The sequence below is a fragment of the Lactuca virosa genome, chromosome 3, assembly GCF_052849685.1.
Source record: "Lactuca virosa cultivar CGN04683 chromosome 3, Lactuca_virosa_CGN04683_v6, whole genome shotgun sequence".
Lineage (NCBI taxonomy): Eukaryota > Viridiplantae > Streptophyta > Magnoliopsida > Asterales > Asteraceae > Lactuca > Lactuca virosa.
In genome coordinates, this window is record NC_136428.1 from 348,983,163 (window position 1) to 348,990,069 (window position 6,907).

A 6,907-nucleotide genomic window follows, 5' to 3' on the forward strand; every position below is an offset into this window, starting at 1 on the left:
ACGTTCATCCAACTGGTAGGATGTTCTTTCGTAGTTCTGAGCAATCCTTTGTCCTTGAGTTCATGGTAGGACTCATACATGGTCCGTCTATCATTGTCTCATGTACACAAGATGTATATAATTAAGATTAATAAGACGATCGGATGGGTGTCACTGCCCCAGGTCCACAACCAAACAAGGAACAGGAGATAGGGCGGAAACACACATCCTAAGTCTGCAGGATCTAAATTATACACCACCCTTGCGTGCACATTTAACATTGATAGGCTAACCGTATGTGTCCCTAGCCTCTGTGCTTGAACTTGACTTGTTGTGTGAGGGGTGTTTCCAAAATGGTCTGTTGAGGGTGCTTAAGGAAGGTTACGGTTGGATACCATACTCCTTGTATGAATAAATTTGAGAGTTTGAGGTGAGATGGAATTTCAGGGGTTCGTATCTAGTTTATCGTTATGAATGACGAGAGTTTGAGATCGGACGATTTAAGACAAAAGGGTTTGGTATGACATAGATTCAGTCGGCTAAGCAGGATGGCGACGTAGAGTTGCATGTTAAGTTCGTCCGGAAGGATCGTTTTGTTAGCACATTGGTGACCCTGAGTGAATATCTCTGGTGTTTGTTGTGTTGCTTTGAAAATTAAAAGGTATCACTAACACGATGGTTCAGACGTTTTGAAACTATGAACTTTCATGAAATGGTCCTTACTAGATCTTTCTATGGTCGTTTAGTGTACACAAACCGCGTATAATTTCAACTGACTCTAGTGAATTCACTGGGATATCAGAATTTGCTCATTAGAGCTTTAAACCTTATAAGGATTCCGCGATGTAATTCGGACGAATAAGTAATCACATTTATGAACCATTATTGGGGTTTTCGAAAACGTACCAAAACATGGCAGGGTCCTTCAATGCTTCCTCGTCTTCTGAGGTCAGACTCCTCCTGCTCCCTCATTGTTCTCCTCTGTGGGGAAGTCTCCTTTGAGATGTCCCATTTCTCCACATGTACCGCACATTTGAACTATGCTAGCATCGGTAGTGGAAGTGATGTGTTGAGTCAGGGTATTTACGAAATGAGCTTCCTGGCCATCCTTAATCCTTGGACAATTCCTGTTAAAATGTCCAGGTTCGCCACAATTGTAGCAAACCTGACTCACTTCCGTGCCAAAAACCTGAGTGATTGATCGTCCCGGTACCCTACAGACATGAATGGTGTGTCCCTTCTTGTTGCACCTAGTGCAATGCAGCACTCGGCAGACTCCACAGTGATGGTAGTTGCATTCTCTGTAGTACGGGAGGTTTCCCAAGTAGGAGGGTAGTTGGTGTTGGAACAGCAGGGTTGGCTGGGGTGTTAAGTGCCCCAGTTTGTTGCCTTTCAGTAGGCCCTTCTGGGTTTTGATACATGAAATGATACGAAGATTTGAACCGAGTTTGCCATCGGAAGTGGTGAGGGCTTCACCAGAGAGCAGATTGAGACAAATCATTTACTCAAAACAGGGATTATTAGCGTGATTGAGGCTCACCCATCTATACCGATCATAACATCGATGCTCCTTATGGAAAATGACATGAGTTTGATGGGGGAAGAGTGATCGTCTAGGATAAGAGTATAGCCTATAAATACGCTTCGAATATGAATAATGGTACGATTTTGATAAAGTTACTTAGTTCGTAGGTTACTGATCTAAGATATACATTTGTTAACGATGACTTTTAACTGAGTTAAGACTATTGTCTCTATAGTTGGCATTAAGATTACACAGAGTTAGGAAAATTTTTGACCTACGAGTAGGTCTACAACATACCAACTGAAGGATAATTTGACATTATGAAGAACTTAGCAAAACAGTACTTGTAATACAGAGATGTTTACGGGAAAAAGTGCTACTTAGAGCATAAGTAGGAAGGCTATTCTTAACTAAAAGAAAGGATGAGTAGAGTAATTACTTCTAACGACGGGGACTCCTCGAACGGATCCTTAAGTTAGCCAGCTGGCGCTCCATGTCAAGAAGGTGTCGTTCGAATACTCTTTGGCGTAATCGGAGTTCTATGACTTCAGCTCGAGTTGCAGCGAGCTCTCGCCGCAGAATCTCGTTGTCACCCATAACTCTCTCATGAGCATTCTCAAGACGGATGGTGCAGATTGTATGCATTCTTGCCTTGGCATCCATTTCCATGATTCTCTTGAGGGCTGTCCTTCCTTGTATTTCGTTCCTAGCAACCATGCGGACCAGGATTGGGAGAACTCTGTCTACTGAGCCTCCTGTGCTTAGGTCGTAGAAGCTTCTGTCTCTATTGAAGGGTATAGGCTGATCCTGCTCTTGACTCCACGTTTCCAAGCTTTCCACCCATGGAGGCATCGGGCCTTGAAAAATCGGACGAGGGTTAGGATTTGGGACAGGAGCCACCGGGGGTTGATTATTGACTTCGGGCTCGGAGTCGGAACCTTCAGAATAGTTCTCGGCGGAATGATCATCTAAGGGAATTGCAGGTTCTTCTGGCTCATCATCGAGCCATCCACCATTTCCTTGGTTGGGAAAATACGGGTCACCAGGGAGATGAAATCCGGCCATGCTATCTATGCGAGTAAAGGGATAGTTAATAGGCATTTAGTGTATTATAGCTATATGATTGATTCTTGGGTAAGTTTCTGGTTCGGTCGTTATAGCATCCTAAAATACTCCTATAGTATTTTAATCCTTATGTTTGACTCTAGGACTCTTTTGGTATTTAGGTAAGTTTTAGGCTTGCTGCAACACCACAGTCACTCCCAGGCACATGTTGGTCATGTTTCGAATGAATATAGTTGATCAGGCTATATTGACCCTAGACATGATTACATAACTGCCCAGGTTTAACTGCGATGTCCAACATCCAAATACTTTTGTTTCGTTCTACTTATGCCACTGGTTCGGGTACTTAGGTATACCTGTATACTTTTTATAATAATACTTATATTTTTGAAAGTATACTTTTAGTTTAGAGCACTTAGGCCCCTTAGTGTTTATATTTGTATACCATGTAAGGTTCGGTATACTTAGTTCACTATAAAAAATAGCTCTGATACAAATCTGTCACACCCCCGAACTGTCAGAAATAACGGCGGAAACGTCCGGGGGCGGGTGACGTCATGCGTAGTATCACAACAGTTGCATCATAGTAAGCATATTAAACACAAGCAAACATTGAATACATACATGAAAAAGGTTTACATATTCTTAGTACATAGTTTTATACATATCAAAGTAAAATGAAAAGACGAGATTCTCCAAAATCTTGGAAGTACCTGTCTACAAATTCCTGAGAATACAAGCAGTTTGAAAGAGTATCAGCATAAAGCTGGTGAGTTCATAAGCGTTTATGTTTTAGAAAACAATTATGCATTGTTTCGAAAAGTACGTTATGTTTCTCCTGAAAATCTTATATTTTCTAATGTAAAGAATGTTAGTTAAAAATGATTCTTTGATGTCTGTGAAAGGTGTTTCCCAAGAAAATCCTATATTTTCTTATGAAAAGTATGATTAACCCATCTCTTCTATGACTTCTTAGTTCATACTAGTTATGTATAAACCAATATCGAATAGACAGTCGATTGTGTGGATCTGCCCTAAACCCACAACCAAACAAGGAACAGGGAATGAGGCGGAAAAGACACATTCCACAGTCTATCAGGTATTCTTCATACATAACCTGGTTGCATAAACTAAGCAGTCATGGAATTACTATTGAATGTTCGTTAGTTGAATAATGAACCAATTATTTGTAAAATACCGAGGTTTACCGTTATTTGTTAAACAGTCCGTTTATGAAAGGTTGAGTTGTTCCAGGAAAATCCTATATTTTCCTTAAGGTTGATGGTTGGATATCCGTTTCTAATCCGAAGTGTACAAGTATCTATCATACTTATATCGTTAGACGTAGTTTTCTTGAAAAACCCTGTTTGCTCCTGGTGAGGTGTATTAGTCTTATTACATAAATAAAACTAAAGAATACGAGATGAACTAAAATCCTAAGAGTATTACTACTAACAATTAGTAGTCAAATCAATTATTACTTTGAAATTAGTTTACTTGTTTCATTATTACCAATGTAAATTACTGTTATCTAGGTTGTGAGTGTGATAACCGTACTTAGACTTGATATGGCACGTACTGGGGCTAGTATCTTTTTATGACTTTGTCACCCTTGGCCTTATCGGTCCAACTGTAGCTAGCAGCAAGGTGCGGGATAGTCAGTCCCGTATAGATCTATACACAATATTCACGTTCTCCCTACAAGAGATTCTGGTTACAAGTGCTAATCCTACACCCAGTTTCTGTGGGGGTGTTACCAAGGACGTGTCTCTAACTTTAGACTAACAATTTACGAGTAATAATACTAAAAATCCTGTTTATAATCTTTATGATATACATTTTACGATATGTTTCACGAGTTCATTACTTTAGTTTTGAAAACTGTTTCTACGAGTTGATTTCTTAATCGTTTGGTAAAACTGTTTTCTGTGTTAAAAGCATTCTAAACATATAGTTATCTTAAGCAAAATAATATATTTTGAGCACAACTTTCCTTGTACTTTTGCTTGTATTCCCCCCCCCCCCCCCCAAAAACATGAAAAACTCAGAAAAAGCATAGGGGTATGAACTCACAGTTTGACGTGGGATTCGAGTGTAAGTTGCTAGGTATTGCTGAGTGTCAAATAAAGCCTCGGGCACAATCGGATCCTATTTAGCATGTAGAAGTACATATATGTATTAGGTGCGGGCATAACACTATTTGTTATGGAAAGAACCACCTTAGGGACTAGGAAACACTTAAAACTAAGTGTTAGAATCACATGTTATTGAAAAGGGGAGTTTGCGGCCGTAATCAGGAGTGTACGGTCACTGGTTTACGGTCCATGGGTTTATGGTTCCATGGGTTTACGATCTAATGACCTTCCGGTCATAAGGTTTACGGTCTAATGACCTTATGGTCATAGGGTTTACAGCCCATGTGTTTACGGTCATTGAAGGGTGTACGGTCTAAGGAGATACACTAGACCATAAATATTTTTGTTCATGGAAAAGTGATGATTTCAAGGCAAAACTCGAGAATTCTAACTAGATATAAGTATAAGAGGATGATACTTACGATTTTGAAGGCAAAGAGAGGTGTTTTCGGTCCAAAACACTAAGATGTTCTTGAGGATTCTTGAAGATCTAGATAAAAAGATGAAATCCTTGGATGAATCAAGAGTGAATCATGAATATAGGAAGGATTAACACCCAAATGAAGGAATCACTTACATTCTTGAGGATTTCTTGAGCAACCTCGAGAATTATAGAGAGAGGGTAGAGAGAGAAAGTCTTTGGAGTGTTTGGGATGTCATTTCCTATGAGCAGTATGTCATCGACATACAACACCAGAAAGCTAACTATACTCCCACTAGCTTTGACATATACACATGACTCATCCTCGCTTCTCGAAAAACGAAACTCTTTGACTTTCTCATTGAAACAAAGATTCTATCTGCGAGATGCTTACTTTAACCCAAAGATGGACTTTTCAAGCTTACACACTCTATTCGGGTACTCTGCATTGACAAAACCCTCATGCTGATTCATGTAAACATCTTCAGCCAACTTCCCATTAAAGAAATCGGGTTTGACATCCATTTTCCATATTTCATAATCATGAAATGCAGCTATTGCTAGCATAACCCTTATAGATTTAATATTTGCTACTGGTGAGACGGTCTCATCATAGTCAACTGCAGGAGTTTGAGTAAAGCCCTTCGCAACCAATCGTGCCTTATAAGTGTGTACTTTCCCATCCATGTCAGTCTTCTTCTTGAAGATCCATTTGCACCCGACTGTCTTACGACCCGGTACATTGTCAACCAAGTTCCAAACTTGATTGTCATACATGGACTGTATCTCGTTGTCCATAGCCTCTTTCCATTTTGTAGACTCGGGGCCTGCCATGGCTTCCTTGTAGGTATTAGGGTCATCCAAATTTACCAGTGTACTATCACTGATAAATGTATCACCAACAGTAGTAATATGGAAATCATAAAACTCAGGTGCCATTCTAACTCTACTGGAACGCCTCAGAGGTAAGGACTTGTTAACTGGTTCAACTAGAGTTTCCTCTTCGGGTTGAGCGCTGGTGTTTGAGGTTGTTTCATCACTTAACTCTTGAATCTCTTCAAGGTCAATTTTCCTCCCACTGTCCCCTTGGCATATGAGTTCTCTTTCACAAAAAAACCCTCTCCTCGCAACGAAGACAAAATTGCCACTCGGTCTATACAAGAGATATCCAAAGGATTTATGTGGGTAGCCGATGAAAATACATCGCTCACTACGAGGTTCGAGCTTGTCGTGAGTCTCTCGTCTTACGAAAGCCTCGCAACCCCAAACCTTGATATGTTCTAATGAGGGAACCTTCCCTGTCCACATTTCGTGAGGTGTTTTGGTAACCTTTTTAGTTTGGACTAGATTAAGGATATGGGCGGAAATCTCTAAGGCATACCCCCAAAATGAGATAGGTAACGAAGCTCGACTCATCATGGAACGAACCATGTCCAACAAGGTTCAGTTGCACCTCTCAGCTACACCATTAAGATGTGGTGTCCTAGGTTGCGTCAATTGTGAAACAATTCCACATTCCTTAAGATGGTTGTGGAACTCGATACTAAGATACTCTCCACCTCGATCGAATCGCAACATCTTTATCTTCCTGCCCAATTGATTCTCCACTTCTTGCTTAAACTCTTTGAACTTTTGAAAGGTTTCTGACTTATGCTTGGTTAAGTAAATATACCCATATCTACTACAATCATCAGTAAAAGTCACATAGAAGTGGTTAGCATCCCTTGTGGCGGATCTGAAGGGTCCACACACATTGGTGTGTATGAGATCCAACAAACCCTC